Source organism: Manis javanica, chromosome 5 (assembly GCF_040802235.1).
Source record: "Manis javanica isolate MJ-LG chromosome 5, MJ_LKY, whole genome shotgun sequence".
NCBI classification, from domain to species: Eukaryota; Metazoa; Chordata; class Mammalia; order Pholidota; family Manidae; genus Manis; species Manis javanica.
In genome coordinates, this window is record NC_133160.1 from 104,180,710 (window position 1) to 104,197,794 (window position 17,085).

At 40.2% G+C, this 17,085-nt stretch overlaps 1 protein-coding gene across 4 annotated transcripts in view; it reads right to left on the reverse strand.

The window, feature by feature from the left end:
* ARHGAP24 (Rho GTPase activating protein 24) overlaps positions 1-17,085 on the reverse strand; it is a 504,620-nt gene that overhangs the window by 486,263 nt on the left and 1,272 nt on the right. The window lies entirely within an intron of this gene.

The window sequence follows — 17,085 nt, forward strand, 5'->3', positions numbered from 1 at the left end:
GCTACCAAATCAAAATGAGACACAAACGTATATACAGTCAGTGGGACTATTGAAAGACTAAATTTCCTTTCTCTTTCCAAGAGAAATAATGCTCAAAGTTATAAATTACAGCTAAGGAGTGAAACCCAAGCGCTGAATCACTATTGCACCTCTATCTAGGCATCAGAAATGCTTGCAACACCTATCATGTTATAGGTACTAAATTCTGACACACTATTAAAAATAGACATCCTAATAGAAATCAATTTGCCCTCACATCTGATACTTCCTGATTAATAACAAAAAACTTTTTCTGTATTTAACTGTTATTTAATTTGGCCTACTCCTCCTCTTTTTCAGTATTTCCTCCCCTCCCACCCTCCCTTCCAGGTCCCTTCCCAGTCCACCAAAACCCAAAAGGGGAAGAGACTGCACGCTCCATAGTTTCCTGGTCTCGTCTTTCCAAAAGACAAAATGTCTTGTCAGGTTGGAGTGTCTATTTTTGGCTTAGGTTGCTCTTTATCTTGGGGCTTTTCATGAATTATTGTACTATACTCAGTTATAGAAATTTTTTAAACAGGGCTGTTTCCAGTTATTTTAGTTCATAGGTGAGAGACTTACATCAATATAAAAGATATTAAGATAGCCAAAAGCACATAGTAATGTTGTGCCATTTACTCTTTAAGTTATCTCCTCTTTCATGTCATCCTCACCTAAGGGATTGAAGATGTCCAGCCTTAACTCTTTACAGTGCAACAATAACTATTCCAGTTTCTTCTCATGCATATACATACAACATGCCCATGTATTTAGTGGTCTAGAAAATGCAGTTATAATGAGGAGACCAAAGAGGGCCGTGGCATGCAAATAACAACTACAAAGCAGTAACATTCAGTGAGTGCTCTTAAGCACCCTACATCTATTAGCTCACTTAAACTTTGTAACAACCAAGTAGAATTCTAATTATGTTCTCATTTTCCAGAAGAAACTAAGGCAAATAGAGATTCAGCAGCTTGACCAAGAACCACACAGCTGGTAGAGCAAGGATGAGAGCCCGAGCAGAGCCTACGTACTCTGAGCTTCTGTAATATGCAGTTTCCCAAAGAAGGGAGAGAGTTCAAAATGCAGATGATGAAAATTCTACTCTGTATGGAGGAAATGTAGAAGAGAAATACTTACAAAGAAAATGGATAAACGTTTCTATGAGCAGTCATAAAAAGAACATTATTTATATTGTCAACCATACTTGAAGTTAAATGAGTTTTTAAAGGGACGGGGATGAGGGGGAGAAGCCTGAATATCAAGTATTAACTGGGATTCATTAGTAATTCTACCATTTAAGGTTTGGCTAACTAACAAATGAACAAATACTCTGGACTTCTGGCTTTGGTTTGAGGTTTTGTTTTGTTGCTTTTTGCTCTTCTCTCAAAAGAAAGCTGTGACACACACCTGGAATGACAAGAGGCATATGTGACAGAAGTTTCCCTTTTCTCCTTGAATATCTCTTATGTAGGATTGGTTAGGAAAAGATAGTACTTCTAGTGATATTAAAAATGGGGAATGAGACTATAAAACTACACACATCTCACCTGTACAGCCCAAAGTTTGATTCAATTTTCAGTGTAGACTTTCAGGAAAAGAAATCAAGGAATGTGGAATTGAGAAAATTGTGCATGAACCAGAACAATGAGAGTGAGAATTAAAGAAAGAGGCTTGAAGGAATACTATAAATAAACTGTTGTTTATTGGGATGAAAGTACAACATAGGGAATATAGTTAATAATATAAATATGCCAAGGTTCTAGGTAATAAGGGGATAAAGCAAAGAAAGAAAGACAGTAAATGAAATCAAAATGAAGAAAGAGGAAAGAAAGAAAAAACTGATTAGAGAAAGGATGGAAGCAAGACATTGAACTTGAAAGAGTTAAGAGCTTATAACTTTGAACAGAAGTGAATGGGCTGTTGATTTGATGGCTAATTCATAGCTGTCACCTGATCAATACAGTTCCAAAGTCATTAGAATTGAGAACTGGAAGCAGCTGAAACTTCTAAGGAACTTAAGGTTCATAATTCTGAGATGACTACAACACCCAAGCCACTGGAGGCTGTCACCACATACCAACGTCCTTGGTCTACCAGCTCATGATGTACTACTCTGGACAGGGCCTTCCTAGGACCAAGAAGTAAGTGCCAAAATCCTGGTGAAAAACACTGGGTCCAAGCACCCATTAAGTACCTAATCTATTCCAAATCCCTCTCAGGACTCCTACCCAGCACCATTGATTTCAGTCTGGTTTCCAGACAGCCATACAGGTATGAACAGACTCAAGGAGTCCTGGTGATTTCTAGATAACAGTTGAGCTGAATTAGAGCCTACCTGACTTATTAATATAAATGAATAAAAAAGTCACAACAATAAGTGGCAATTAATAGCAGAAGAGACTAGTTTCCATTACTTATTTTAGTAGTCTTAATTTATGAATCTGATATTTAAAGTTAAACATAAAAGTTAGCAGAAGAAATGAAAATGAAACTTATTTTCTTAGACTTGCTTTAAATGGAAGAAATGTACTGTAATAGCTATCAATGAACTAAAAACAAAACAATTATAATCTAAAAGCAGTCAGTAACTATGAAAACATTATCAACTTAAAATTAGCCTAAAAAGCATTATTTTTATGGGCTCAAGTGCAAGACATTTAATATCATGGCTGATTTAGTCAAAACTTTGAAGAGAATAAAGATAATAGGATAATTTCTCAACCTGGAATATCAAGTTTTGTACTTATAAATACTGCTCGCAGGTTAAAAAAAAGATGTCAATGATGCTTGAATATCAGCAAGTGTTAAACTAAACAAACTTATTAATAAAGTCAAACTGGAGTCTGCAGAAAGTAGAACGTAAAAATTAAAAAATCTGAGACTGAAAATCATATCTGATGGTATCTATAGGGAAAAAAATCATTAATAAATTACACAATAATGCAGGCTTTTATGATATCATGCCATAGAAGTTCTGTTCTGAAAAAAAAAATGCTTTTTCAACTATCCTATCAAATACTAATTAGTGACCACTTATTGACCAAAACAAAAGTACTACTGTCACAGACCTGCAGAGGTAAATGCATCATTCTGTTAGGAGTTAGGGCTACCAGGAGGATAACTTTCCAAAAGCTGCCAATCAAATGCTTTATGGCTGAATTGTTTATTACAGTCTTTAACAGTCACAAAATTGCGGTGCTTCCCTGCCTCTGATTGAAATCAATCATAGCACCAGATTCAGTCTCTCAGAAAGCAGACAGGAAAACTGGTTTCTGTGTGAATGCATTCTAAAAAGAATTCTCTGGAAACTTAACAGTAGAATAACAGGAAGTTGCAAGGTAAAGGAACAACCAACCAAAGAGAAAAACCAGCTGGTATCTTTATTTCAAATCAAAGCTCGGATTTAAGATAAAAAGTTTGCCAGTTCATTGGAAATAACAAGTTTCCAGAGGCCTTCTTTGCTGCCCCCATGTCTGTAAACACAATCCTAATTATTCTGGTTACAATTTATGGGTCAACATGGGTATCAGGAATCAATCTCAAACCTCTTAGCAGTCACAGGACCTGTTGCCTGACAACCCTGGCAAACAGCACCACGGGCTGTAACAGCACATCCCAGGCTATGCAGAAATGTCACCAGCAGCTTCAGTGCATTCCACCTTAACATCACACATGTATTCATTTATTCTCTCTTTAAACACCCCCCCCAGACCTGCTCCCTCCAAGCTCATGATAATATGACCTTTACATATCATTTACTCTTTCTGAACTGTTTTAATATTTCTTATTAATAATACAGCTCATAAATGATATCATACACTAATTGCTTGGCATTTTCACAAAAGAGGTCAATATAATTTTATTTTACCTAATGGCTCTTCCTAAAACCTTAAGAAAATCTCCACTGCATTAAACAAACAGAAAACAGCAGTAAAAAATATGCCACTATTATCATTGCTCTTTATCTAGTCAGAGGGTTATTTGCTGAACTAATAAGGACTAACCCTCACAAGCCACTAGAGTCCTATTCTTTCTTGAAAATAAATATACTAGAGGCAGAGTTCCACATGGACACCATGGAGCCACAGGCAAATGTCTGAAGGTAGTCTAAGTGTTTAGCTTCTATCTCTTGAGATAGAAGCAACCCCATTCTTCTGAGACTGAATCCTACACTTCCCAGAACTGCCCACAAAGATACACGGAGCAGCATGCTCTGACACCCCAGAGCTCCCGATGAAGAGTCTGTCTCAACCAGCTGAGCCATGCGCCGCCCAGCCAACCTGCTCTGCTTGTCGCCCCCCATTTCAGAAAGGGGTCCTTCAGGCTCTTCAGGCCCCAGTCCCAGGCTCACGTCAGGAAAGCTAAGGATACTCCCTGGAATGTTCCACACATTAAACAGTAGAGGATGGGACCGCAAACAGAGACAATAAAAGCACTGCACAGAAAGAGCTCTCCCTGCGTCTCGGCTTGGCACAGCCGTCACCAGGAGCTGAGGCCTCTTTCCACCCCCCTCCATTCTCTCACGCACCTTCAAGGAGTATTTGACTTGTCAAGGCAGTGCTTAGACAGATTAACCAGTTTTTTTTTAATTCTTCTTTTTGTTTTCTGCCTGAAATCTCTTAACAGTTAAATACCAGCAGGCTTGTTTCTTTGTTTTTCAGGAATACGAACAGCATAGAGACCAACGTACAATTGTAAGGAGGCTTAAAGTCTGAACTGAATGAAAACCTACAGTGTACTGAAAACATTCATATAAAATGGGTTCAACATAATATCACTACAAGGAATTAACTTAAAAATGTAACCAGAAACAGAAAGTATTAAAGTTACATCTCGATTTTAATATGGTATATTTTTCAGCTGCCTTTAGGGTTAATCTAAGCTCAGTAAAAAATGCTTTTATAAGAGTCACTTGTTCTTTTCTCAGCCATAATTCCTCACCTAGACAATTGAACACAGAAAATCATGAATGACTCTTTTCTCAATTTTGCCAAATGGTACTTAACTAGTACCCTTGCTGCAGAGCTGAGGAGATAATACATTGTATGCACTGGATGCCTTTATGCCAGCATTTGGGTTTTGTTGTTTCAGGGACCTCCAGGTGAGAAAGCCTCTCAGGAACAGGTCAGTGGGGCAGAAAAACCAGTCAGCAAAAATCAAGAATCTGGTCTGCCTAGTACTGATTCTATATTCTAGAGCAAATCACTGAAGTCACTTTGGACTCATTTTCCATATTAAAAGATTGAAATAGGATGCTTAGAGCCATTTTCTAAGTTTTGATGTCCAATAAATTCATTCTAAGGGGAATGTAACATGTAACTCTTCATCTTTAAGTCAGTTATGGAGGCCTAGCATAGATAATGAACATGAAAGGCTACCCAAAAGAATTTTTGTTTGAATTCTGTAATTTCAACCTTCCTGACAACTAAATTTTTATCAAGTTTATAGGAAAAGAAAACTTACACATTGCAATTTCACCTCCCTTTCCCCCTTCTCCTGCAGAGGTTCTAAGGCCCAGACTCACCAAAGGAAGGAAAAGTAGGGGTTCCCTTTCACTTCTGGAAAATATCAAATTGGCTTTTGTTTGCTGGACAGCAATTTATCCATACAACACCTTTCATACCCACAGTATCTGAGAGCTGAATATAAGCAACAGTTTAAAAATATACACATTAACAAACCAAGGACTTGACAAACGCAGGAGAGAAGAATTATAATAAATGATCATATGATTTAAGTGATTACAAAGCAAGGTTCATCTCAAATTTGAAAACATTACCAAGGGTCTTGGCATGACCCTGAATGGGTCACTCTCGCTGAGGGAGCTCTATCCTTCACCTGACCCAGAAAGTCTGAGGCCGACTCAAGTGTGGAAGGAGGACGGAGGAGGACCAGGAACTGCTCAGGTCACTTCTCATCATGCAGACAGCCGGTAAGCAGATGGTACTTCTTATCACACAGAATCAAATCTATGCATTTAATGCCATAATCAGGGCATTAATCTGAACACAATAAATGTCTAGTTACAATGAATGGAAACTTCTGTGAGCCATCTCATTCAAAATACCGCTGTCTAGTAACTTCATCCTCAAAGGAACTATTCCTAGTATGTCTTCAAGTTATATTTGCAGTGTACTAATAGAGCTGAGACTTTTACTGCTTTTCTTACTGCAGAGTCAATATATAGCACAGGGAGCTGGAGGCTGTTCTCTCTAGTGAATCATAAACACCAGTTGTCATCTAAGAATAGATTTTGTTTGCATTTGTGTTACTGAAACAGCAGAAAGTATACAATAACTTCACATCCAATTTCCTAGATGACTATAAAATACATAGCTAAAACTCAGTCTTTTAACATCATTAGTTGTTCCTCAATGGGGATGTTCTTGGCATCTGGGGAGGGAAAATTCTTTATAGTGAGGCACTACCACATACATTGCAAGACGTATGGCATTCTGCCAGTAGCTTCACCCAATCATTGTGATGACCAAGACACCTCACACATTTCAAATGCCTCTTAGTGAGGGCTTTTACCCTTTTACCCATGCCCTCAAGCCCCCAGCTGATGAAAACTAGCCCATTGGCACATCAAATTTCACAAGGAAAGGTCAAGCTCAGTGTTATCATGTAATCTACATAGTTTCCAGATCCTCACTCTTCTATAAAACCAGACATTCATTTTTCGACCTTCTAATGCAAATAGAGAGCCACATTCTTATCAAAATTGCTCAAAAGGAACATACTACCATTTAACAACAGAGACTTTTTCAAGGCTAGAACAATCTTAAGAAGTATTTATCCCAACCTCCTTACTTTACAGATAGAGACTGAAGTCCAGAAAAACCAAGTGATCTGCCTGAGTTCACACATGCTAATTAACAACACAGGTCAGATTGGAGCCTGCCTCTTAGGTCTTTTCTCTTTTCACTCTTGGCTCCACACCAAGAATGCTAAATTTGTATCTGGTAGTTCTGGAAGAAAGTACAGGATCTAACTACTCATGTTAAACCCTTCACATATAAACTGACAGAACATGTCCTTCCACATACACATAAACTGATGTGCAGACTTACCCCGCTGTATCGTGAGAAGGCAGCCTAGAAAAAATAAAGAGTAACTACACAGCATTCCGTGGAGAATTCAAGTCATTAGGCAATACATGCAGCCTGGACTTTTACCCACTCTTAAGTAATTACATAAACCCTTACCTAATTTTTTCATGATTTCCAAATGCCAGTTTTGAACACCCAAAGGCACGTTGTTAAAATACAATGGCTGGGTCCTGGGTGGGGCTCAGTAATTTGCATTTCTAACAAGCTCCAAGGTATAACTAACTGATGCTGGATGATTCTGGGACCACACTTTGAAAATAGCTACTTTGAAAAAGTGTTTTTTTTAGTTTAAATACTTTTTTTGATAGTTATCAATCATCAGAAGTACATTTTTCATTTTTACCCACTGTGAAATGTGGGATATATACACACAAAAATTAAAGCATATGAAACAATTCTTACTTTAATTATATATAATGATCTTTGATTTTAGTCTTATTTGATTCCATTCTATACAATTCTTTTTCATTTAAAAAGAAATACTAGTCATGAACCACTAATCTGATTTTATGACCACTAATAGATCAAGACCCATGGTTTGAAAAATACTGCTCAGCAATCCCATGTTCATCATTTAATTTAATAATAATAACTGCTGACATGTAGTGATACTTACCAGATGCCAGATACCCTTCCAGTCTCTTTACATGCTATCTTTCCTGAGGGTTTCAGCCCTGGACAAGTTCAGTATGGATTCAGTAAGGCTTACAAATGATAATGGAACGTTCTTGGGGTAAAAGGATTTATACCTGGCTTTATTCTCCCAGTAGGTCGAGCACTTGAATCACATCTGCATCCAGCAGTCTGCAGGTCTGTAATCCTCCTCCATCTCTGCCTCCGCTCACAGCACTAGGCAGTTCTTTTCATTGCCTACTGGTGTGGAAGCAGTAGCCTAGCAGCAGGCCAATTACATCATCAAGTAGTTTAGGGTCAGGTGAGGATCCTGCCATAGGAACTTCCATTTTCCCCACTGATGCACTGCTCCCTTCATAAATTAAAAGCCCGTAATAACCCTATGAAGTATTATTAAATGCCCTTATTCACTGAGAGGAAATCTATGGTTCAAGAAGTTTAATGCAACTTGTCCAAGGTTTCTTGCCAATGGGTTTCAGCTCCAGGCAAGTTCACTATGGATTCAGTGTGACCAAAGAAAATGACAGCAAAACATTCTTGGGGTGAAACTTTATTTCCAGGTGACAGGTCAGTCACTAGAATCCCATTCACTGAGAGGAAGTCTGTGTGCAGCAAGCCACTCTCTGCGTCTGGGCCCCTCTGTCTGCACAGCCATCCCACACAGCCATCCTCTGGGCCTCTCTGCACAGCCGTCCCACACAGCTGTCCTCTGGGCCTCTCTGCACAGTCGTCCTACACAGCCATCCTCTGGGCCTCTCTGCCTGCACAGTCGTCCCACACAGCCATCCTCTGGGCCTCTCTGCACAGCCATCCCACACAGCCGTCCTCTGGGCCTCTCTGCACAGTCGTCCTACACAGCCATCCTCTGGGCCTCTCTGCCTACACAGCTGTCCCACACAGCCATTCTCTGGGCCTCTGTCCTCAGCGCTGCCATCATTCCAGCCTCTGCTCTACTCTCCTGCAGCCTTGCAGCCCTACCACTGTGTCTGTCCAGAGCACTGGGTGGAGCTCTTTATATAGTCAACAGCCATGTATTGCCCACAGGTGTGCAGTGAGCTAGTCAACCAGGGTCAGGTGAGAATCCTGGCCACAGGAACTCTCATTTTGTCCACACTCCACCCCTCCAGGATTCTCTCCTCTCAATCTATGTGCCCTGAATCCTCTGCAATGGTCCCTGTGCAAGGAAGCTTGAACATTGTTCTCCAGCCTCTCCAGCAAAAAGTCTTGCAGACACACAGGCCAGACTCACGGCTCTATCTCTGACCTCTGCCTCTTTGGTCGTAATGGCTGGAACTGCTGCTCTGGTTTCAGCTGTTGCCATAGCTCCAGTAAGATCCTATTTAGCTTCCTGTCTAATTTCCTTCCATCTACTCCTGCCCGAATCAAATAAACCCACATCTGGGTCCTCGTAACCTCACAAGGCCCCTCAAATTCCTCCTGCAAATAACAGATCTTATTTCTTTCTGGGTTCTTGTTGCTTCAGCTACTGTAGGTTTTGTACAGCTACTTGCATTTTGTAATCACTGCCTCAAGGCGGGCTGCACTGTCAGGGAAGACAGCTTTCCCATCTCTGATCCCAACAGAACAATTCCATCTACCCTTAAGTCCCACAGCCACTGGCTCAGCCTGAGTATAGGGGCAGACCATAGAGTGCTCCACCACTTGGAGAGGGGGCTGCTCCTCTCCTTGGGGAACTTTCAGCTGCTGGGTCTTTATTTTCTTTACAACCACTGGGCGTGCTTTCAATACAGGAGGTACCAGTGCCTCCAGCACCATCCATTCATCCTTCCCCAGTTCCTCCATTTCTGGGGCTGATGGCACCTTTCTCTCCACTCCCCCAGGTGCCTCCTCTGCTACAGTGCCTTGCAGCAATGCCAGCTCAATCTTCAGAAGGTCTCTTACCTTCAGCTCAATGCTTCACAGCTGATGTTCTCGTGCCACCTCCGCCTGTGCTTCCCTTAGGAATTCCTCTTTTTCCTTGACGGGCTCTTCCTCCTTCAGAACACCTGGCAGCGCTGCCATCTCGCCTCCAATGGCACCTTGCTGCCGGAGCTCTCATGCTGCCTCCTCTTGTGTCAATGCCATCTCCCTCCTCAGGGAATCCACAGAAGTTTGCAGCTTGCGTTCTCATGCCGCCATTTCTTGGGTCTCCTCTGTAGACCTTTTTAATACTGTGAGAAGCAGCCAACCCACAGTCCCCGCTGCCTCCTGGGCACTCTGCTTCTCAAAGGATCTACTTACTATACCAAGGGCCACCCCTACTGCCTCAGGTGTCACCTCCACTTGACTCCAGTCCTGGGGTGGGGCCCAGTCCTCTAGTAGGCAAGCCACCTCAGACAACATTGGGGGATGATCCACTGTCTCCCCATTCACAGGGGCAGCCCGCTGAAGCACCCCTCCCATAAGGGCAGCCTGTCTTTTTCCTTGGTCAACAATGAACCCTGCCAACTGCACCAATTGTCTTGCCATTGGGTTTCAGCCTTGGGCAAGTTCACTATGAATTCAATATGACCAAAGAAATTGATAGCAAAACGTTCTTGGGGTGAGAGGGTTATACCCAACTTTATTTCCAGGTGGCAGATCAGTTACTAGAATCTCATTCACTCGGAGCAAGTCTGCCTGCAGCAAGCCAGTCTCTGCCTCTGAGCCCCTCTGTCTGCACAGCCGTCCTCTGGGCCCCTCTGTCCACACAGCCATCCCACACAGCCATCCTCTGGCCTCTCTGCACAGTCATCCCACACAGCTGTCCTCTGGACCTCTGTCCTTGGCACTGCCACCACTCCAGCCTCTGCTCTGCTCTCCTGCAGCCTTGCAGCCATGCCACCATGTCGTGCCCAGAGCACTGGGCAGAGCCCTTTATATAGAGTCAATAATAGCTTATTGCCTAAAAGTATGGAAGCAGTAGCCTAGCAACAGGCCAGTTATCTGGTGGTTTAAGTTCAGTGAGGATCTTGGCCATAGGAACCCCAACTTCCCCACACAAGGTCACAAGGTTCATGGTTACCAACGCCAGGCTGGAACACAGGCCTAATCTAGAGCCTAATGGTAAAGATGGCTCTGCTGGGGTGAGATATTTTAGTTTTGAATCTCAGACCTACTACTTAGTGGCTGTGTGATTTTGGTAAGTTACTTTCCAAGTTTCAGTTTTACGGAAAACTGAAGCTAATAGGGCCTACTTCTGTGATTGCTGTGAGAGTTAAAGGAGATAACCCAGGACAAGTGCTTGGCATAACTGCACATACTAGGGCTTCAATAATTGTTATCTATTATTAGACAGAGACTGAATTCTTAATTGCCACATCACATCTGCCTCCCTTCCCTTGGCTTCTAGCTCCCAGTGCCATCTCTGGAATTGCCTTGTGTCCTGATTCCTTAGCTTCTGATGCTTGTTATCCTGTGACCTTGCTTTAGCCCTTCTCCCTTCCATCCTCCTCCATCTGTGGTGCAGGCATTCTCAGAACTCCTTACCCAGACAATTCCTTGTGGCCTCCACCTGTCCCTAGGCACCGAAGACCAAGGCTCCCTCATGGAATCTGCTAACTTGAACCTAACCCCATAGGTAGAGAAAAGTTATGCCATGATGAAAGTGTGGTTTGTTACCAAAAATGAGGTCTCTAATCAGAAAACCACAAATGTGAGAAGGCTCAGGCCTTCTGTATACCCCATATAGGCATTTATATAAAATCAACATCACACTTGACCATTTCACCTTAACAAACCATAATGGGATAAAAAAAAATGGAATTCTGAAGGTAGTACTTATGTAGCTAATCCCAGGGTTGTGAAATTAAGTATAAACAGATACCATCATGCTCTTTTGACTCCCCTGGCTCATCTTTTCTTGCTAGAAGTTCCTATATATGATAAATTTTAAAACCAGGTATTCCCAACACAATGAAACAACCAAATTATCCCTCAAGGAGGACAGAGAATTCTTTCCTCTAGGTCTCTGTACAAACAAGAGTGAGATGCACTCTGGCAATTCCTGCTATGAATGCCCTATCTTTGAGAAAAACTGAGTTGGAAGTCACTTTTGCTGTTGCCCATTTGAGTACTGTGTGCCCCATGAGTACTGCCACTACTAACTCAACTTTTCTCCCCTTCTAAGTTGCTACCTCCAACAAAAGCATCCTTTCCTGCTGTATGTCAGCTCTCCAACTTGGGTCTCTTCATCCTTAGACCAAGGACTGCTTACTGTCTTCCACCTCCACCTCCACCTGTGGCTCCCAGTGTTTCTGGGGTACATATCCCCGTGTCTAAGAATTAAGTAATGGGGATAGATCACTGCAGCCCCATGGACCATACCTTTACTGTTTACTTCTCACGGGAAAATAAAGTCTGGTCAGGCTGATGACTATAGATTGATTCAGTTACCTGCTGTGTCATCCTAAGGTCCCCAACTCATCAACACAAGAATGCTGTCATCTGAAAGAACCACAAGGGAGGTCCAAGGCCAGTTTGTAGAGACCATGCTGAGACCAGGGTCAGTACTGTATGTAAAACCAATGGAGCACACAGACTATGATTTGAAAATTACTAATTGAAGAGAAAAACACTGAGAGGAAGGTAACATAGTAAAAATATCAGGTTATTTGTATTCAAATAGACCTGGTTTTGATGCTACTCTGTATCACTTACTAACTATATTACTTGGGTAAGCTTCTTTACTCTCTGAGCCTAACTATTATCTTACAAAGGGAATAATAATATCTGAATTAGACATAACATAGCTTACTTCTAGAATTACTAATTAATCCTAACTACTTCCAGAATTATGAGTAATACACATAAAAACATCTCATGGAGTACTTGGTACTTCATAGGTACTGAATTGATTAGAGTGATTATCATTATGAGAGTAAGGCTCAAAGAGATAGAAAAATTTCAGACCAAATTAAGAGCTATTTTCTCCCCTTGTTGAATTTAAAAATTACTTTGTTTTCTGAAGACTCAGTCTGACTGGCAGAAAGCCCTAATTACAGCTCCATTAACTTCAGTTTATTGATAAATTTTATTTGTAAGAAAAAGATTTTCTCTCCTATTTCTAAGGAATACCCTTAAGAGTACTCTTCTAAACATTTGTGATACATAAATTGAAAAGTGTTCACATGTTTGGTCTTAAATATCTAATTTCAAAATTACTCAGACACTATTTTCCTTCTGAGGTTTTCAAGAAATGCAACATTTGGGGCAAGGCCATTTTATCCATAGAGAGTATAAAAACAGTACCTAGAATGTTTCAAGGAACCACAAAAAAAAATCTTGAAAAAAAAAATTGGCTTTAGAATACTAAACTGAAGCTACAAATAAATTTATAAATATTTAACTGCAAGTCTAAACTAAAGAGTTAAACAAAATACAAAATGAAGGTAATTCAACCTATTTTCAAAGTGATTTGAGCTCACTTAGGTAAAATATATGGATGGCTATGATAGGTGCATTAAAGTAAAGCTGAAAGGATGTAAATCATGCCATAAGAAAACTTCAACTAAGGTATAGTCAAGCATCAAATTTAGTTCTGAGCTTCTTGGGTGACAAGCTAAAATAAGAAACATAGTGATTTCTTAGCCTCTCCTAACAAAAGAAACAATGCAAGTTAATCAGAAGAGACCAGCTTTTTAAAGCAGTAAAAGCAAAGATGAATTTATAAAGATTCTTACATAAAGAATATTGAATATCCTTTTGATATTGACTCCCAGGAAAAACTAAAGATTATATTAAAGCATGGAATAATGAAGACAAAGTAACAAAAAGGTGTTGCAATGTGATTAGGGTAGGTACATTTCTGGTCATCTAATATGATAAAAATAGAGAGCACATAAGATTTAGAACACAGGATAGACTTTTACTTTTAAATATCAATGTTACCTCTTCCAGTATTTTCAGAGATACTATATACAGAGCAATTTGAGCTTACAGGTCCTGGCTAGTGCCCGAAACTTAAGTATTATGAATTTCTGATTGAAAAATCATTCACGTGCTAAAAGCAGGTATGCCAGTGGCAGAAGTACCCCTGCTCTGAAACCAAAATGAGCCCACTTTTATTTTGGCTCAAATGGAGTAAGACCCCCTTCTCAATGCTAGGCAGCAGAACTAACTGTAGACAGAGATATATTTTCTCAGAAAGAAACTTTGGATTTGCCTGAGTGCTCATATGACACAAAAAGGAAATCAATGTAATAAATCATCAGTAACAGGAAAGCAGGTACCCCTCTGAATTCATCCTCTCCATCCACTTCCACCCTCTCCTTTAATTAAATCCAATTTCCCTCAAGCACTGGTACTCAAGATAATTATTAAATAGCTAAAATTAGTATTTCTATTTTGTTTGATTAATTAAGATTATAGGCATTCCACAGGCAACAATATCTCCAAATCTAACTCCATTATTAGTCCTTACAGCCAAATCCAGGACCTCCCACTGGGACTTGATAGAACACAGACTCTATAGTATCATATAAAAAACAATTGTTGAAAATTGTGTAACTATTATAACTGTTACTTTTATCTTTAAGCTCAAGTATATTTTGTGATTTAAAAAAGAAAAAGATGATTCCACAGTAGTTTTTTGTTTTGCCTTTGCTTTATAATTGCAAAAGCACACTATTTCACCCATTGTAGGAATTAAGTAGGCATGTATGGGCTGGTCTGGAAAGAGAATTATGTTTTGTAGCATTGCTACTTTGAGAAAATGAACTGAGTCCAAACAGACATTTTTCAAACAGACTTTTGGGAAATAACTATCTGCATAAACTGGAGTCCACTAGTACTTTATTCATTCATGACTCTGCTCACTTACTAAGGAAACATTATCATTGTTGCTATGTATTCAGACACTGGATTGGGCACTAGGATATAGGAGGGCCCCCCACAACCAGTATGTCCATTAAGGAATGCAGTGATTGATTGCAGGGAAGACTCATAAAAATTATTAAAACTAGTTATTCAAAGTATATTCAGACACCATGGAAGCGGCCAAGATGAAATGATTAATTCTTCCTGCATGGAATTGGGTAAGTTCTCCCAAAGGAAGTTCCACTTGAAATGGACCAAGAAGAAGCCAGTGGGACTTTCCAGGCAGAGGGAGTTTCAGAAGAATGAAAATCCAGGAACAAGAAGTCAGAGTGTGACAGTTAGGGTCCCTTGTGTAGAAAGCTAAAACAAAAGGGCTTTGAAGAGCATTTGTCACTATCCTAAAGAGTTTGCAGTTTATGTTGTAGGTCATTGGGATCCATCAGAGGTTTTAGAACAAGGATTTACACAATGAGGTCTGCACTTTATAAAGATTAATTGTAGCACTGCCACAGGAGAGCATAGATGCTGCTTAAAAACACACGTGTACACAATAACCTCTGAAAGCACACATTCTTTGACTCTTCATCACAGTAATTCTTCCACTTCTAAATGTGCTTTTACTTAGCCACTGAAGCCATCATAATCATGTAAAGTTTGAGTTTGTGGAGCAAAGACAGATGGGTTACCACTGCAAGACTCACTCTGAGCCTGCAACTCTTCACATGAAGAGCATTAACTTCATGGCTAAGCTGACTATTTACAATTTTAGTTTTAAATACCATTCTCCATCTGGGAGAAATCTTAATCCTTTAACCATGGATTTAAAAGTAAACAGGCATCGTTTTATTTAAAATCTCTTCTGCTTTTTTTCCTCAGTAAAATGTGATCAGTGTAAAATGGATGTGTCCATTTCTTGTTATCACCAACTTCCAACATCGATCAATTGGGTAGCTGTCCCTCCTAATGGGCTCCAAGCTGAGGCTCTATCCACCTCTTCCATCTTGTTTTTCTGAAGCACCTTTACCAAAAATTGAAACATGGCAGAAAGAAGGAATCAGCACTACATAAACTCGACTCAGAAAAAGAACCCTTCACCACTGGCTGGAATACACAGCAGAAAAATAACTACAGGTAACTAAAATGGTCCTATAGCACAGCAAATAGTAAGAACAGGAGCCAACTGCATCGTCGAGCTTCACAGCAACACCGCCTACTCTCAGCCCCAAGAAACCACCCAGACACTATGAAAGCCAGAAAGAAACTACACTCAATGGGCCAGTAGGTCACAGCAAATCTACCAAGGGTGCTGCTGGTAAACAGTAACTAGGCTTTGGCCAACACAGCCAAGTCATCAGACTCAAACCACTCATTACCACCTGCTGCACATTCCGCACCCTGCCTGCCCATTTCCTTCACCACCCTCCCCCCAACCCCCAGAGCCCACGATCACACAGTAAATAAAACTATGGCCAATGAAAACTCTCAGAGCTTTGGCCATTACTGTACAAAGCAAACCCTGAAAGGATTTCACTGGGAATTTCAGCCCAGAACACTTTTTACTTTTAAGCTTAAATCTATGCTCTGTCTGGAAAGATGCACTGTTGTTTGTTCTGCAGTGTTTTCTTATTATTTTCTTGAGAACTTTATTCTTCTCCACTTATTATCAGGCTATATTGTCAAAACGGCTCAAATTCTCATTATATATCCCAAAAGAACATTGCTACATTGCTGTGAAACCATCCCCCTCTCAAATCCAAACCTCTGAGATGAAATACTGAAACAAAATAATGCAGTTGAAAGACAAGGGCAGACTAAGTGTTAACAGCCTTCCACATGTAGAAAGGATTACAGATTTTCTTTCCTTATATCACTCTAGTAATGTATTCCTTACACATACCTCAAACTAAATTCCAGATCTGAAAATTTCACACTTTATCCATTATTCCCACTTAAAGTTCTTCCATCAAAAATATTTCTCCTCTGAGTGGAAGGAGGATATATATTTTAAAGTTTTGTCAATATCTTGGTCCTCCAAGATAGCAAAGGTGAATTCTCCAACAACTCAATAATGGTTGTAAAGAGAACAGATTTCTCAGCTTGCTACCTGAAAGTCAGGTACTCAAGGAAGACAGAAAAGAGGAATGGTATTATCGAGCTCTCCTGGCAGTTAGTTGAAACATCCCCAGAGAAGAGGAAGTATTAAGAAACATTAAAGGGAGGGCAAGATCTTAACAAGTCTGATGTGGCTTTATACTTGTTTTCTGGCTTTTTCTAATATATTAATTCTGTGTCTTTTATGTTTTATGATGCCCAGTTTAATACCAACATCCAATCTTGCCCTCAAGGGTTGGTTTTGACTCTAATTAAAATCAGGGGACAGACTGTTTGTATTTAATCCATCTGTCCATCTCCTTCTTAGTAACTGAATAAAGCTCTTAACTCTATTGTAAATACCCCTGGATTTCAATTAATTTGTCTTACTTAGCAGACACAGCAACACACATTGTTTTACTTATGGATAAGC